Source organism: Marmota monax, unplaced genomic scaffold (assembly GCF_021218885.2).
Source record: "Marmota monax isolate L192 unplaced genomic scaffold, Marmota_monax_Labrador192_F-V1.1 WCK01_AAM20220418_F8-fsc00144, whole genome shotgun sequence".
Classification (NCBI taxonomy): Eukaryota; Metazoa; Chordata; class Mammalia; order Rodentia; family Sciuridae; genus Marmota; species Marmota monax.
Window position 1 is genome coordinate 2,590,615 of NW_026694618.1, and position 18,326 is coordinate 2,608,940.

An 18,326-nucleotide genomic window follows, 5' to 3' on the forward strand; every position below is an offset into this window, starting at 1 on the left:
TAGATGTGAAGATTGAACACCTAAGAAACACTGAGGCAAGCATAGAAATCAAGTTTTATTTAAACAATGGAAACATACTTTTCCTTGGGGGAAGAAGTGGGCCATGGCTGGTATCCAAAGAAATAGGAGTATCCAGTCCCTTTATACATTTTAGAATTCCTTTGTTCTCATGGCCTCTCCTCCCATCCTGCTTAGGTTGACGTGTGACCAAAGTGACTTGTGACCAAAACATGGGCCAAGGGCTGAAGAAAGCCACCCAGGAGTCTAGGTCCCAAAGGAGAGGCCCAGGAAGCATTCATTAATAGTTCCTTGGTGGGAGGAACAATTCCCTGGAAGCAGGTGGCATTTCAATACCCCCAGAGGCTGGTGCAAATTCTTTCCAAAAGGAAGAAGATTCTGAATGAAGGAGTGATACTGGTGAGCCCTCATTAATTTTATTCAAGTACCATCTTGTGCTATTTATTCCATTGTCGTTTGTAATTGGGCATGTTGAAGCCTAGAATTTAGGAATGAAATAAAGACATATATCTAGAATTCTTAAAAATGACACTTGTGTGGGGCATGTTGACACGTACCTGTAATACTAGCAACATATCAGCAACTCTGGAGGCTGAGACAGGATTGTTAAGTTCAAGGTCAGACTGGACAGCATTAGACTCTGTCTCAAAAAATAAAAAAAGGCTGGGGATGTAGCTTAGTTATAAATGGTCCCTGGATTCAATCCCTAGTATCAGTAACAGCAGCAGGAGCAATAACAACAAAAGGCCCTTGTGGGCATTGCTATTGTTTGTCTCAAAGCAATACTGCCATCTATTGGTCAAAAAGGAGAACTTGATCTCAATGTTTTATCTGCAAGTCTTAAGGATGAAGAGTCCAGAAAACAAAAATAAAACTTATGTTAATTCAACATTCACATCCTGCCCACCCCGACAAGCTTCCGTCAAATATATGACTCACAGAATTCTTAAAAGTAAGCCATAAGATCAAATAGATGATGATTCCAGTGAGCTGGAATTTTTGCCTTCTATGTTTGCTTGAGTGAAATTTCTAGGATCTAGTAGAAGCTCCATGGACTGCAAGTCTGAGGACAATGCAGCAAAGGAGAGGCAAGACTTATGAAGTAACACTGCTGCCTGGTTATATGCATAGTGGGTGAAATCTCTCAGGACTCAGAGCGGAAAGGATTTTACTGAATGCTAGAGAGTGACCCTAACACAGTAGATGACTGCAGTGAAGAGGACTGAAAGGAATTATAGCTGGATGGCATGCACATTAGCAAGCAAGGAAAAAGCAGGCGTGTAAATGCCTGCCTGGAACCTGCTGAGCACAGAGGCCTATGTTCCTAGGAAGCCCATGCCTCACAATCTCCACAGTAAGGCAGGTTGAGGCCTGTTGTTGAAGATGTGGAAGAGCCTGCTGTTTATCTCCAGTCCTCCCTTTAATCCACCCAAACCCTGCTGTGTGCGTTTCTGCCACATAATCCTGTCAATAGAGGATAATTCATTCTTCATTGCCTACCCGTTGGCTATTACTTCTTTTTGCCAGTCTCTGACTCTGTTCAAGTTGTAGCTCCAGCTAATAATAGATTGTCACATGGACTTTCTCTTCTACCAGCAAGGTGATCACAATGCCTATACAATTGTGTCCATGGACATTTTTTCATATACTTATTAATTGTATATCATCTTCTGAGAAGTGTCTGTTCAAGTCCTTGACCCATTTATTTTTTGGTGTTTAGCTTTTTGAGTTATTTATATACCCTAGAGATTAGTGCTCTATCTGATGTATGAGGGGTAAAAATTTGCTCCCAAGATGTAGGTTCTGTATTCACCTCACAGATTTTCTTTTCTTTTCTTTTTTTAAAAATAATTTAGCAATGCATCATTTATTTTTTTTTTTTGAGAGAGAGAGAGAGAGTTTTTTTTTTAATGTTTATTTTTTAGTTTTCAGCGGACACAACATGTGGTGCTGAGGATCGAACCTGGGCCACACACATACCAGGCGAGCATGCTACCGCTTGAGCCACATCCCCAGCCCCAGATTGTTTCTTTTGCTGAGAAGAAATTTTTTAGTTTGAGTCCATCCCATTTATTGATTCTTGATTTTAATTCTTGCACCAAAGGAATCTTATTAAGGAAGTTGGGGCCTAATCCCATGATGGAGATTAGGGCCTACACTTTCTTCTATTAGACGCAGGATCTCTAGTTTTATTCCTGGGTTCTTGATCCATTTTTAGTTTTGTGCATGGTGAGAGATACGGGTTTAATCTCATTTTGTTGCATATGGATTTCCAGTTTTCTCAGAAGAGGCTATCTTTTCTCCAATGCATGTTTTTGGTAACTTTGTCTAATATAAGATAATTGTAATTTTGTGGGTTAGTTTCTGTGTCCTCTATTCTGTACCATTGGTCTACCAGTCTGTTTTGGTGCCAATACCATGGTGTTTTTGTTATTATTGCTCTGTAATATAGTTTAAGGTCTGGTATAGTGATGCCACCTCCTTCACTCTTCCTGCTAAGGATTGCCTTAGCTCTTCTAGGTCTCTTATTTTTCCAGATGGATGAATTTCATGATTGTTTTTTCTATTTCTATGAGGAATATCATTGGGATTTTGATAGGAATTGCATTAAATCTGTATAGCGCTTTTGGTACTATGATCATTTTGATAATATTTCAAAGATTCCATCTCACTTTAGTCAGAATAGTAGCTATTATGAACACAAACAACAATAAGTTTTGATGAGGATATGGGGGAAGAGATACACTCATACACTGCTGGTTGGGCTGCACATTGATGCAGCCACTATGGAAAGCAGTATGGAGATTCCTCGGAAAGCTGGGCATGGAACCACCATTGATCCAGCTATCCCTCTCCTCAGTTTATACCCAAAGGACTTTAAAGCAACATACCACAGGGACACAGCCACATCAATGTTTATAGCAGCACAATTCACAATAGCTAAACTGTGAAACCAACCTAAATGCCCTTCAATAAATGGATGGATTAAAAAACTGTGGCATATATACACAATGAAATATTATTCAGCAATAAAAGAGAATAAAATCATGGCATTTGCAGGTAAATGGATGGAGTTGGAGAAGAAATGCTAAGTGAAGTTAGCCAATCCCAAAAAACCAAATGCTGAATGTTTTCTCTGATATAAGGAGGCTGATTCATATTGGGGTAGGGAGGGGGAGTGTGGGAGGAATAGACCAACTCTAGATAGGGTGGGAAGGGAAAGGAGGGGGCGTGGGGTTAGAAATGATGGTAGAATGTGATGGACATTATTATCCAAAATACATGTATAGAGACATGGATTGGTGTGAATATACTTTATATATAACCAGAGATATGAAAAAGTGTGCTCTATATGTGTAATAAAAATTGTAATGGGGGCTGAGGATGTGGCTCGAGCGGTAACGCACTCACCTGGCATGCGCAGGGCGCTGGGTTCGATCCTCAGCACCACAAAAAATAAAATAAAGATGTTGTGTCCACAGAAAACTGAAAAATAAATATTAAAAGCTCTCTCTCTCTCTACCCCGCTCTCTCTTCTCAAAAAAAAAAAAAAGAATTGTAATGCATTTCTGCTGTCATATATAAATCAAAAAATTACCCAAGACTGGAATTAACCAACTGACCACCCTTCAATTGGCAAATGGATAAATTATAGTATATTCATAAAATGGAATACCACTCAATTGATAAAGAGAAATAAACTCCAAGTCATGTGAAAACAGAGCTGTCTTAATATTTTAAAGAAGTCAATATGATAAGACTATATAATATAGGATTCATATATTTGAAATTCTGGAATAGACAAAAGTATAGGGGCAATAAATAGATCAATTCTTCCCAGGAGTTTGAGAATAAATGGTTGATTAGGAGAGAAGCCCATAGCACTGTTAGAGTAATGAATCACTCCTTGTGATTCTGTAATAATGTATAGATGGCACTCTATGTTGCTATAACCTATGAACATTACAGCACAAAGGGTGAACCTTAATGTATACAAATTAAAATTCATTTAGGAAGTCAAGGAATCCCAGCACAGAATAAAACATGTGACAAAAGAAAAACAAAACAAAAAAACAATTGTGTTCATGGAGAAAAGCCAGATGTCTTCTTAAATTATAGTACAATATTGAAGTCAGATTTAAAGATAGGGAGGTAGTGTAGCTAGGTAAATCGAATCTGATATCAAGTCTAATAAAAAAAATGGAGTCCGGTCTGAGCCTGGGAAATCAGAACTACACCTGGGAGATTGAAATGTCAATGTCCCCAAGGCCCAGGTCCATTCTGAAGAACTATGAATGAAGCAGCCCCCAACAAATGGAGAGGTGCTAATCAAATCACCGTAGGCTCTTCTTGCCTGGATCACTCCATCGCCCCATCGCCCCATCGCCCCATTGTCCTCCTGTTTTCCAATCTTTGGTCTTCCCACCTGCATCCACAATCATGTGCAGGATAGAGGGAAATAAGCAAGATAAAGGACAGAAATGTAGGAGGACAAAAGAAGACCTTAGATATAAAAGGCATAAGACCTCCCCATCCCACGGATTCCACCTTTGGATTCCACCTTTCTGATCCCTTTCTTGGTGGTGGTGGTGGGGTAGTCTTCTCTACTATCCTTGAATAAAGCCTTTTACTTTCCACTCTACACTTTCCTAGGCATGATTCTCTGGTGTCATACTTCAGCATTCATTGGTATTAATACCTTGCAGGGATGTAAGGAGGGGGCATGGGGTTAGAAATGATGGTGGAATGTGATGGACATTGGAATCCCACATTAGAAGTGGTGTGAGTTGTGGACAATTAAAGACCACCCTTTTTAGCTGTGTCCTGAGACAGGCCTGGGACCAGGGCTCTCCAAGTGAAGGATTAAGGCAAGTGTCTGGAGAGAACCACAATAACCAGTTTAATTAAAAAGCCCTTCAATAGATGAATGGATAAAAAAATGTAGCATTTATACACAATGGAATATTACTCAGCACTAAAAAAATAACAAGATCATGGCATTTGCAGCGAAATGGATGGCATTAGAGCAGATTATGCTAAGTGAAGTTAGCCAATCCCTAAAAAACAAATGCTGAATGTCTTCTCTGATATAAGGGGGGTGACTCAAAATGGGATAGGGAGGAAGAGCATGAGAAGAAGATTACCACTAAATAGGGGAGAGAGATGGGAGGGAAAAGGAGGGAGAAGGGGAATTGCACGGAAGATGGAAGGAGACCCTCATTGTTATACAGAATACACATATGATGTTGTGAGGAGAAAAGAAGAAGGAGAAGGAGAAGAAGAAGAAGAGTGTCACAACATTAGATTGGGTAGAGAGATGTGATGGGAGGGGAGGGAGGAGGGGAAGTGGGGTAGAAAGGGCAGCAGAATAAAATAGACTTTATTATGGCTGTATGTATATAGGTGACTGCATGACCAATGTGATTCTGCAACCTGTACAATCAGAAAAAATGAGAAATTATATCCCATTTAATTCAAATGTAAAAAAAAATAAAATTAAAATTAAAAAAGGGTCGGGGGACAAATGTACAATATGCAGCTTACTTAAACAACACAGAGTAATTTTTAATGATACTCTTGCTATTTTGGTCAGTATAATATACCCTCCTTTTCTCTCAGAAATGGAAACTTTGCTTCTGCCATCAAGAATGAGCTGACCCTTTTGGTCTAGACAGACCAGGACAAACAGCACCACAGGAATTAAGATTGAAGATGCCAGCACCCAGGGCTATTCTTTGCCCTTATTTCTTGAGCCTTAGAAACAGACACTGGGTCAGCTCTATTGCTCAGCACTTGAATCGGGAAGGGGAGGTTCCTTGTGAGCTGTTTAAAGTGGAATAGCCAAGGAAGGAAACCTACTTTCCCCTGGGTTCCCTCTGCATATCTTAGGTATGAGTCTGACCCCAGAGCTGGCATTTAGAAGCTAAGATCCCTACCTGACAAGTGTCTCTGAAAATAGCCACTGTTTGGGTAAATGGCTTGCAACCGGGAGAGGATAGCCAGAGAATGCCAGTGTTTCTCAACTCTGTGGGTACAGGGAGCAGTGGCCCATGTACTGGGGCAAACAAATGTCCTCTTTCAGTCAAGACAGTAAGTAGGGGAAAACATACATTGTTTCTCCCTCTAGAGAGAGATCAATCCTTATGGCTTAATGTTTTGTACTCTTTGGGGGTAACAAGTTTCAACCCAGACACCCAAAACAACATATTTATTCAAGGGATGCATTTTGTTGAATGAGAGGGGAATAACCTGTTTCCCTAAGCTGCAGATCCATTAATTTCCTAGGCATTCTATCTAAAAAGCATGGTTAGTTCCTCTTTGATAAATTATATATCTGAGTCTGTCAGTCCAATAGTTTATATAGCGCAGGGAAGATTAAAGCATGCTTATTTCACTATTGATCATCAATAAATTCATCACTTTTGGGACAGTTTTTATAAGTTGCTTGTGTCCTGTCTTGATTCTTCCTTGCTTTGTGGCTCAATGATTGGGGAATAGCTACAGGCTGATCTGTACAGCCCAATGTAGATATCTATCCACTCTCCTCATCAAGGTTTGTAGAAATGTTCTCTTCACAAAGCACATATGTGCTAGTTTTTTTTTTTTATTTCTTCTTTTTAGTTACATATAACAGTAGAATGCATTTTGACATATTTTACATACATGGAATATACCTTCCCATTCTTGTGGTTGTACATGATGTGCTAATTTTGAGTATGCAATAAGTAGAAATTTTCCATTTTGTCCCTTGGGAATTTGATCCAAATCTATAGACATGGTGGTCAGAGAACAGTGAATGTGTGAAAAGTTGGTTCCTTAGACTTGAGACTGAGGAGCCATCTTTTGCTAAAAGCTATGTAATAAACAGAAGAGAAATATGTTTCCTGAAATAAGCTAAAGAGTAGAGCAGATATACAGAAGTGAACTGAGAAGAGCCAGAAAGAGAGGATAAACTCCTAATACACTAGGTTTTAGCTCATTGTGCTTTTGATTCTGTGAAGTTTCTTTTCATTTTATCAATAAATCCTTTATTTTTTTATTTACACAAATGGGGTTTTGTTGCATTCACTAAAACAAACCTAAGTCTGAAATTAGACCTGTGCTTCATTCTGATCCATTATTTGCATCTTTCTCAGACACCATTCTCCTATGGCCTTTTCATGTGGTCACAAAAGTTCTTTTGGCGTTTGTTTTTGCTTTTTCAGTTGTAGTTAGACACAATACCTTTATTTTATTTATGTTTATGTGGTGCTGAGGATTGAACCCAGGGCCTCACACAGGCTAGGCAAGCACTGTACCACTGAGCCACAACCCCAGCCCCTCTTACTGTGTTTTTGACATTATAAAAGGAATGAAGGGCTTTTCATTTCAACTCTGAGGACATCTGATACTTCTAGGTAATTTTGAAGTCATGCAGGACTGCTTTAAGCCTATAAAGCACATTTGTGAATACTTTTTAAAGGTGCCCCTTCACAAAGATACATGATGGAGGATTAGAGGAAGGCTGCGTTCCTAGTTGCTCAGTGGCTTGGGATTCAAGCAGCGGGAGTACTGCTTCTTAGTGAAGTGGGTGAAAGATTTCACTAAAATTCAGTGTGCAAAATTTGGGTGCATTGAAGGAAGAAGAAAGAGTACATTGGAGCTGAGCTAGTTGCAGCAGGCAATTGGCAACAGTGATGGTTCACCACAGAGGGGAGGAATAACAAAGAGAGTAACACAACAGATTTGGTGGGGGAAAACCTGGAAAACATCAGAAAAGCAGCCTGCACTCAGCTGATCTAAAGGCTGCTCCATGAACTGGTGTTTGAAAAGTACTCCATGTTTCCCAACTGGCCATGGAGAACTGAGTCAGTAGCCATCTTAAGGTGGCCATGCTGCAGCTGCTGTTACAGGATCTGGGAAGTTGTAGCAAACTTTGACCTTTGACATACTGTCCTGGTAAGCACCTTACCTTTCAGCCTAGGGTGTACCCAACAGAATGTGAGTGAATCAGGCACAGAGAAGATGGTACCCAGGGGGATTCAAGTCAGAAGAGGAAAAGGGAGTGCAACTCACTTTTCCTTTGAGTTGACTGGCTCATGTGACCTGCTGAAGCAGATCAGGAATCTGAACAGGTCAGTGAGAATACACAGAGGCACTAATCCTGAGAAGGTTATAGTGGGCAACAGAGTGTGTGGAGGATAGGCTCCCCTGTTCTGTGAATAGAATTCTTGGGAGGCTCCTGAAATCCAGACTCCTAACAAAGATCAGCAACTGCTGGGCCCTAGGGGGTGTGTTGATCTAATCTCTCCAGAGCACATACTACCCAATAAAGCCCTGAAGACCTGATTAGACCTAAGCCCCAGTACCTGGAACTCCTCCCATAGGACTCTGCCACAGCCCCACTCTGGGAGTGCATGGACCTGGTCTGTGCAGAATAAACTCCAATTGACTGTATTTTCTATGCCATCCTATCTTATACTGGTGAGAAGGGAAGGTGAGAGCTATTGCAAACAGTTTCAGTCTTAGGCCACTTCAACTGGCTGCTGAAAGAGCAACATAAAAAGAGGAAGGGGTTAACAACCCCTATCCCATATGTATGTGCCCCCCCCCCCCCGTCTTTGGTCCAGGGACAATTAACCACTGGTCCACAAACCCAGTCCTTTTTATTTATTTATTGTTTTATTTTGAGACAGAGTCTCAACAAGTTGCTTGGGTCCTTGCTAAGTTGCTGAGATTGGTCTTGAACTTGTGTTTCTCCTACTTCAGCCTCCCAAGTCTTTGGGATTACAGGTATGCTCCACCACACCCAGCTGAATAACCTCTTCAGGAAAATAATAACAGAAAATTTTCCAAACTTTGAAAATGAGATGAACATCCAGATAGAGGAGGCATTCAGAATCACAAATAGAGAAAATAGAAAAAGAACCTCTCCACAACACATTATAATGAAAATGCCTAACATCCAGAATAAGAATAGAATTTTTAAAAGCCTCAAGAGTAAAACATCAGGTTGTATTTAGAAGAAAGCCAATCCAGAATCACTTCTGATTTCTCAGTACAAACTCTAAAAGCCAGGAGGGAATGGAATGATGTGTTTCAAGTCCTAAAAGAAAATAATTGTTGGGCTAGAGATATAGCTCAGTGGTGGAGGACTTGCCTAGGATATAAGAGGTCCTGAATTCAATCCCTGGCACCATAAAAAAAAAAAAGAAAAGAACTGTCAACCAGGATTGCTGTATCCAGCAAAGTTATCCCTCAAAATCAAAGATAAAATGAAAACCTTCCAAGATAAGCAGAAACTAAAAGAATCCATGACTCTAAGCCAGGACTATACAACTTACTTAAAAAACTACTCTGAACAGAAGAAATAAAAAACAAACCCCAGAGTTCATAAAACAACAAATCTCACTTGAAAAGTGGCTAGGCAAATGAGAAACAACGCCAAATTTAATATTATTAATTAATCAAAATGGTAGTAATTAATAAACATCTTTCTGTAATAACATTGAATGTAAATGTTCTCAACTCAATTAAAAGACATAGGCTGACAAAATAGATTAAAAAACAAAACCCAACTCGATGTTGTTTGCAAGAAATTCACAGTCAAAGGTAGCCACAGACTGAAAATGAAAGGATGGAAATTGATATACCATATGAATGGAGCTCAGAAACAAGTAGGAGTAGATACTCTCATATCTGACAAAGCAGACTTCAAATCAAAATTAATCAAAAGAGACAGAGAAGGTCACTTCAAATTGATAAAGAGAGCAATACAACAAGAAGTTGTAGCAATAATAAGTAATTATTCCCTAAATGTGGGTACAATTAATTACATACAAGAGACACTACTAAAAATGAAGCCTGTGATAGACCCTAGAACAATAATACTGGGTGATTTCAACACACCTTTCTCACCATGAAATAGGCCATCCAGACATAAACTCAGTAAAGACTCTTTGAACCTGAAACATCTATAGAATATTTCCTCCAACAACACCTGTAGACACTTTATTCTCAGTGTATGATGGAACCTTCTACAAAATAGACCATATTTTATGCCACAAAGCAACTCTTGGCAAAAAAAAAAAAAAAAAAAAAAAAAAAAATATATATATATATATATATATATATATATATATATATATATATTTCCTTGCATCTTATCAGATCATAATGGTATAAAATTAGAAATCAACAAGACAAAACCCTGCAAAAACTATATAAACACATTGAGATTGAATAATACACTTCTGAATGATGAATGGGTGTTAAAAGAAATTGGGGAGAAATTTAAAATTCCTTAGAACCAAGTGAGAATAGTGATATGGTATTCGAGAACCTCCGGGACATTATGAAGGCAGTTCTAAGAGGAAAGTTTTTAGCTATGAGTGCCTACATAAGAAAATAAAATAGATGCCATATAAACAACCTAATGATGTATCTCAAGGCCTTTGAAAAAGAAGAACAAACAAATTTCAAGATCAGAGCTGAAATCAATGAACTTGGGAAAAAAAACAAAAACAAAAGGATCAATGAAACAAAGAATTGGTTCTTTGAAAAGTTAAATAAGATTGATAAAACCTTAGTCAAACAGAGGTGGGGGGGAGGGCCCAAATTAATAAAATTAGAGATGAAAAAGAAGAGATCACCACAGATATCTCAGAAATCTAGAGGATCATTTGGGACTATTTTGAAAATGTATATTCCAATTAAATGGAAAACCTAGAAGAAATGGATATATTTTTAGATACACATGATCTGCCAAAAATCAATCAAGAATACATAGAAGGGCTGGGGTTGTGGCTCAGTGGTAGACCTCTTGCCTAGCATGTGTGAAACACTAGGTTTGATCCCCAACACCACATTAAAAAAACTAAATAAACAAAATAAACATATTAAAAAGAAGAAGAAGAAGACATAGAAAACCTAAACAGTCCAATAACTTGTAATGAGATAGAAGCAGTAATAATAATAAGCTTAGGACCATATGGATTCTCAGCTGAATTCTACAGATTTTTAAAAAGGAACTCCTTAAGTTATTCCATGAAATAGAAAGAGAAGGAACACTTCCAAACTCCTTCTATGAAGCCAGTATCACACTCATACCAAAAGCAGGACACATACAGGAAAGATACATACAGGAAAGAAAACTATAGACCAATATCCCTGATGCAAAAATTATTTTTTGGGGGGCGGGGGGCGGGTACTAGGAATTGAACTCAGGGGTACTTAGCCACTGAAACACATCCCCAGACCTTTTTAAAAAATATCTCGTTGGGTCTCTCTGAATTGCTTAGGGCCTTGCTAAGTTGCTGAAGCTGGCTTTGAACTTGCAATCCTCCTGCTCCAGCCTCCCAAGCCACTGGGATTACAGGTTTGTGCCACACCTGGCTTGATGCAAAAATTCTTAATAAAATATTAGCAAATTGTGCTCAACAACATATTAAGAAGATTGTACATCACAACGAAGTTAGCTTTATTCCAGATATGTAAGAATGGTTCAACATATTCAAATCAGTGTAATTCACCACATAAATACAATTTTAAAAATTACTTAGTCATCTCAATAGATACAGAGAAGGCCTTTGACAAAATCAGCACTCATTCATGATAAAAAACACTGAGGAAACTAGGAATAGAAAGAACCTACCTCAACATTATAAAGGTTATATATGAAAAACCCAAAGCCAACTTCATAGTAAATGGGGGAAAAATTGAAAGCATTTCCTTTAAAATCTGGAACAAGACAAAGATGTCCACTCTGACCATTTCTATTTAATATTAAGAAATTAAGCAAGAGAAGGAAATAAAAGGGATTAAAAATAGAAAAATTAGATGTCAAATCACAACTGTTTGCAGATGCTATGATCCTATTTTTTAGAAGATCCAAAAACTCCACCAAAAGACTACTAGAGCTGATAAATTTGGCAAATTTGGCAAGGCTGATAAATTTGGCAAATTTGGCAAGGCAGAAGGTTACAAAATATATCAAATATGAATCTGCTAAGAAAGAAATCAGGAAAACAATCCCATTCACAGTAATCTCAAAAAATTAAAATACCTAGGAATAAATCTAACCAAGGAGGTAAACAACCTCTACAATCAAAACTAGAGAACACTGAAGAAAGAAACTGAAGAAGACCTCAGAAGATGAAAAGACCTCCCATATTCATGGAAAGGCAGAATCAATATTGGTAAAATTTCCATACTACCAAAAACAATATACAGATTCAGTGTGATTCCCATCAATATACCAATGAGAAGCCAGGTGTACATGCTTGTAACCCCAGCAACTCAGGAGGCAATTTGAAGCCAGCCTCAGCAATTTAGCGAATCCCTACTCAATGAGACCCTGTTTTAAAATGAAAAATACAAAGGGCTCAGGATAAGGCTCAGTGGTTAAGCTTCCTTGAATTTAATTCCTAGTTAAAGAAAGAAAAAAAAATGAAAATATATACCAATGACTTTCTAGATCTTCACAGTACTAGAAAAAAACAGTCCTAAAATTTATTTGGAAAATAAAAGGCCCAGAATAGCCAAAGCAATCCTAAGCCAAAAAAAGCAATGCTGGAAGCCTCACAATACCTGAGGCTTTCAAATTATACTACAGAGCTATAATAACAAAAACTTCAGGGTTCTGGCATAAAAACAGATACATAGACCAATGGTACAGAATAGAAGACAAAGAGGCAAACCTAAACATCTATAGTCAACCGATTCTTAACAAAGTTGCCAAAAAAGGTACATTAGAGAGCGGGAGATATAGCTCAATTGGTAGAGTGCTTGTCTTGCATGTACAAGGTCCTGGGTTTGATCCCCAGCACACATACAAAAAAGTACATTGGAGAAAATATAGCATTTTTAATAAATGGTGCTGGAAAAACTGGTTATATAGAAGAATGAAACTGATCCTTATTGCTCACCTTGCACAAAAATTAACTCAAAATGGATCAGACCTAGGAATTAGACCAGAAACTATGTAACTCCTAGAAGAAAATGTAGCGTCAACACTCCAGCATATAGGCACAGACAACTACTTTCTCAGTAGAACCTCGAGAAATAAGGCCAGGAGTTAATAAATGGGATAGCATCAAATTAAAAAGTTTCTGCACAGCAAAGGAAACAATTAGGTTTTTAATACACTAATTATGACTGGAGACCCTATCTGCCAAACTAGTGGGATGCCTTCTTTGCTTTTTCTTTTATTATTTTTTTCTTAGCTTTTCTTATTTTAATTGCAATAATCTAAAAGTGTGTTCAAATTTTTTATTATATATTTTAAAAATATTTTCATTTTGATACATTATAATCATAAAGAAATTATAGAGAACAATGTAAAGAATACTCATACATTGTGCAAAGATCACATGCAAAAATTTTTTAAAAATACAAAATTTTAAGTGCAAAATGCAGTGCCATCTTTTAAAATCCCAAACACCTATCAACACCTCTAAAACATTAATGTTCCTATGTATACGTTTTGGAGCTCATGTGCATAGGGCTGTGTGGTTCCCAGCCTCTGAGATACTCCCAGCAATCCCAGATTCCCAGCATTTACACCTTTGCATAACCTCCTCACGTTCAGGACTGAATCTAACAACTCATTTTTAATGAATAGATTATGGCAAAAGCGAAGGAATGTCACTCTGAGACTGGATTTTACAAAGAGTCAGTGCTTCTGCCTTAGGGATTCCCACTTGCTCTCTTGCTCCCCTGCTTTGATAAAGGTCAGATGTTATGTTGTGAGCCACTCCACGGACAGGCCCATATGGCAAAGAGAGGTCATTGGTTAACAGAGAGGAATTCCATCCTGCCAGCCACAACATCCGTGAGCTGGGAAGCAGATCCTCTTTCAGTTGAACCCTCAAGGGGAAACCAGAGCCATGGGAAGCCTTAGGCAGAGGTACTGACAAAACTATGTCCAGAAACTGAGATAATAAATGCTTCTTGTTATAAGCCAAGAAGTTTGGGGGTGATTTTTAATACAAGATATTGTACATGCCATGGTTCTCAGCAACATGACTAAACCAGGAAGGATATAACTCAAGGACTCAACTGTAGCAATGTCCAGACAAGTTGGCTCAATGGAAGCAATCCATTTTAGCAGGATTTAACTATAGTATTAGGAAAGAGAAATAATTCCCTTGTTATTATTGAAAGTGAAATTATGAGTTATCATGATACAATGTTGTGAAAAGTGTATTTAGGAAAAGTTCAATTATTAACAAATTTGAGGCTGGGAGTGGATGATGAGTATTGTTTTGAAATGTCTGAAGGAAGCCAGGAGTGAGCATCTTAGCAGGGGAGATCACGCCATTTGGGAATCTGAACACAGAAGCAGGGAGTAGCTTATATGGAGCTGGCTATATCATATATCAGAGGAAATTCTTTTAAAAAGTTAGTATGAGTTGAACTGATTGTATAAAAAGTTGTTTCTTTCTAAAAACTTTTTTTTTTCAAGTTTTTCAGAGATGCTGCCTTTTTCTACCTTACTAGAATTAGGTAAAATATGTTTTGGTGATTATTTTTTAACCTTTTGTCAAACTTTCCTCTTTCTTGAATATTGAGCCCTACTTTTTCAATTTCTTTAGTCTTTCCCCTCTGTTAATTTATATGCAGTCTCCATGTGAATTCTTTGGATTCTTTCCTTTTTTCTCATTTCCCTGACTCCTCCTTGTCCACATCCTTATTACCTCTTTCCTGGATTACTGCATAACTTCTCAGCAGGGCTTTCTCAGCACAGCAGCTGCCAGCAAGGTTTCTGAGCTGAACTGTAACAGCAATTTACACAAGAAATTATAGCTCTTACTTTTATTATCATCTAGCAAAACTGCAGCAGAGAGATAAAAAGTGTCTAACCAGGCAGATGAGAATGGAATTACCTGGGTGGAAGCAAGAAGCTACTAAAAGATAAAGAAATATGGATACTCAGAATCAGTATGACCAGCAATACAGTCTGGTAGGTCAGGATATTTACCAGGATGATTTATGGCTTAAAGAGGTAGCAGATTTGGTGAGCAATTACACTGAAGCCAAACAGCCCCAAAGATCCAGAAGGCCAAATTAAAATTATCAAGCATAAGACACCAAGTAAGCTGAGCTGTTTATGCACACTGTTTGTATTTATAATAAATAAACTGCAATATTGTTCCTCCCAGACTTCCACCCTAGGGGCAGAGTGTGGATGAAATGAATGTGACAGTTTAAACATAAACATTCTGATTTACAAGACTCAAAAATATGTTGGTTTATTTCTATGGTGCATCAACTGCCTGAGTCGTCCTAGTTGGGATGTAATTCCCCCACCTGGATGTGAGAGTCACTTGGGGTTTCTCCCAAGACCACCTTTCTTATAACCTTCTTGGTAGGAGCCCAGAGAACTGGTATTACTTTGGTAATTAATTTGGCAGGATCTTGGCAACTGATTAAAGGGATGTAGACAACAAGGAAGATCCTCCTAATTTAGTGCAAAATTCCTAGTATGAGCCAGAAAATCAATAACTCATATTTTAGTGGCACTCCTGTCCTTCTCCATGTACCCAGAAACTGCTTCAGATTGAGAAACTGATGTGACTCCATTTTTGAAAAACCAGCTTGTACCTCAGAGCAGGGCCTGTCCAAGGGGGTTGGGGTGTGTGTGTGTGACACTTGTCCTTTGAAAACCCATTCCTAGGCATATACCCACCCTGCTGAGTTGTTTAACAGGAGAAATCTGAAGTGCCAGGTGTCCCTAACTCAGTTATGCTAGGTGAGGACCCATAGCAACCCCCTAGCAACCACCAATCAGCATGAGACAGGGAAAATATCTGAAATGCCAGGTCACCCTCCCAGTAGTTTCAGTGATTAAAAACATGATTAGGTCACCCTGCAGTTTAGCATATATACTCTTGCAATCCCTCATGGCCAAAACCAATCAGTTCAAATGTATCCACCACTTGAACTCACCAATCACCCTTACCCAACTTGTTCCCGCCAGTGAATGTGCTAATCAATGTTAAGAGTTGTTGTTTGATTTTCCCGAGGTATGAAATGATTTGCTGTGTGATGTTGTGACTCATAGAGTATCCCCCCAAAACCTATAAATTCTCACTGAACTAAGGGTCAGGACTCACTCCTCGGGACCACTGCATCAGAAACGGTTGTGAGTCCAGGCTCGAGCTCGCAATAAAGACTCTTGTGTGATTGCATCGGATTTGGCTCCTGGAGGTCTATTGGGGACCCACAAATCTGGCATTACAAGATCACAGCACACAAACCTTCCTATGAACCTGCCCCTGTCCTCTTCTGGCTCTTTTGTATGTAGGCTAGAATTTGCAGCTGATCTTCTGGCCTATAGTAGATCCCATCCTGTGTAGCAAGAGAAAATGGAGGACCTGAAAATATAACCCAGAGTAACTTCTTCCTACAGATAGCCCTGCAGAAACCTGAAGAAAGCTTTGTTTGTTTGTTTGTTTTTGCAAAGGATCTTCATACCTGTGAACATGTCACCTGACTATGGGTGGGAATTATCAGAGTGGGGAAACCAGAGGGAACCAATGCTCAACTGTCCTGCAGCTCTACCTTACCTTGTCTACTCTCATAGCTTCCTTACACAATAGGTACTCTTAGGAGAAAAAAAAATCAATGAAAAATTACATAAAATGGTCACACACACACACACACACACATATACAATGTTAATAAAACAAAGAGAAAACTTGCCCAGACACCAACTACCAATGAATTAACTGTTGTGATTTTTCCATTTGCCTTTCTGATCTTGTCTATGTGCAATTTTTAAAAGAGAACAGATATAATCTGTAAAATCTGTGAATCTGAGGATTTCCCTCACTAATCATCCATCCTAAATTGAATTGATATCATCCACCACACTGAAAAAGATAAGACCTAAATTCTGGAAATTTGTAAAAACAGTATTCATTTTCATTAAATAGTTTTGTGTCATTTATATCATTTCTCACTTGTTTGGTTCAATAAGGAATACTGGGAGAACTTGGAGGTGGCAGAATATAAGGTAGGAGGTGAAGAATATGTTAAATCTTCCTCTCCAATCCTATCATAGGTCTTTGGGAGCTCTCCTGGATATATGGAGCCAGAAGTAGAGGAAAACACCAAAATATGAATTAATTGTCATAGTTATTGCAGCAACTCGGCCATCCCCTGCCATGATTTCTCTGCTGTACATTTATGGCTTCCATTGACTGTTGGTCCCATGTTTTTCCCTAGCCAATAATCTCTTTTACCAAGAAAATAGATGCCATGAGATATAAGCTTTTCTATCTCTCAATTCCTCTTTTGAGGCTTACCCCTAGTAATACCCAAAGTTTGCCATTTTATCTAATGCAGAGAGATAGGAGCCCCTTCTCTCATTCTGGGGACAAAGCTCCTTCTCCTTAGCCATCCTCTGGGAAATCTGCTTTGCTTATCAGCCTCCATGTGAAAAGAAGATTTTTCTGTAGTCAGAGTTTTTCTCTCACCCCCTGAATTTTTCTCCTCCATTCCTAAATAAAAGACCTTCTGTCATCAAAACATTTCTGATCTGGCTGGGGATGTGGCTCAAGCGGTAAGGTGCTCACCTGGCATGTGCAGGGCACTGGGTTCGATCCTCGGCACCACATAAAAATAAAGATGTTGTGTCCACCGAAAACTGAAAAATAAATATTAAAAAATTCTCTCTCTCTCTCTTAAAAAAAATCTACAAAACAAAACAAAACATTTCTGACCATAAACTCTTAAACCATCTTAAACCATTGTCCACACTTATCACCTTCTTATTCCTTTTTTCTCTTTAAAGCATTGTGTTTGGCTTCTACCATTAATTGCAGTTTAGAAGACCATCAGGATAGTGGGATGTTGATAAGGGGATGCCATTTTTTTCAGTCTTTGAGATGCATCTCATGGGATGATTCTTTACTGGGAAAGTTACGATAACCTAGGGTTTGATACTCTGGATTTTTCTAGGGTTGATCGAACCCTAGAAGATTTAATACTAATCAAACTTATAAGTGACTGATGTATAAGGTAAAATATTAATCTATTAGGTTACAATGATAAATATTATTGTCATGTAAATCAGAATATTTATGTACGTATTATGTGACTAATGCATTCTTTCTTAGTAGAAATTAAATATAAGTGCTATTGGAAAGCTGGGAAATTCAAGCCAGGGAATTTAATTGTATGCTTGTATGGCTAATGGCCTCAAGTTTTAAAAGCCAGACACATCTATTTTTATAATACAATATTCTGAAGGACCAGACTTCATTTGCTTATAGTTCAGAGTACTTAGGATAAAGCAAGATACTTGTTGTCAACTTTTATGTTTT

At 38.3% G+C, this 18,326-nt stretch overlaps 1 protein-coding gene across 5 annotated transcripts in view; it reads left to right on the forward strand.

The window, feature by feature from the left end:
- Positions 1 to 18,326, forward strand: part of Asns (asparagine synthetase (glutamine-hydrolyzing)) — a 157,514-nt gene that overhangs the window by 63,010 nt on the left and 76,178 nt on the right. The window contains exon 1 of one of the 5 annotated variants that reach the window (XM_058572167.1): positions 400 to 417. The exons of the other annotated variants lie outside the window; for them this stretch is intronic. The gene's annotated coding sequence lies outside the window, so the exon portion shown is untranslated. Of the gene's footprint in view, positions 1 to 399; positions 418 to 18,326 lie in introns of those variants that run through there. 5 annotated transcript variants of the gene reach the window in all.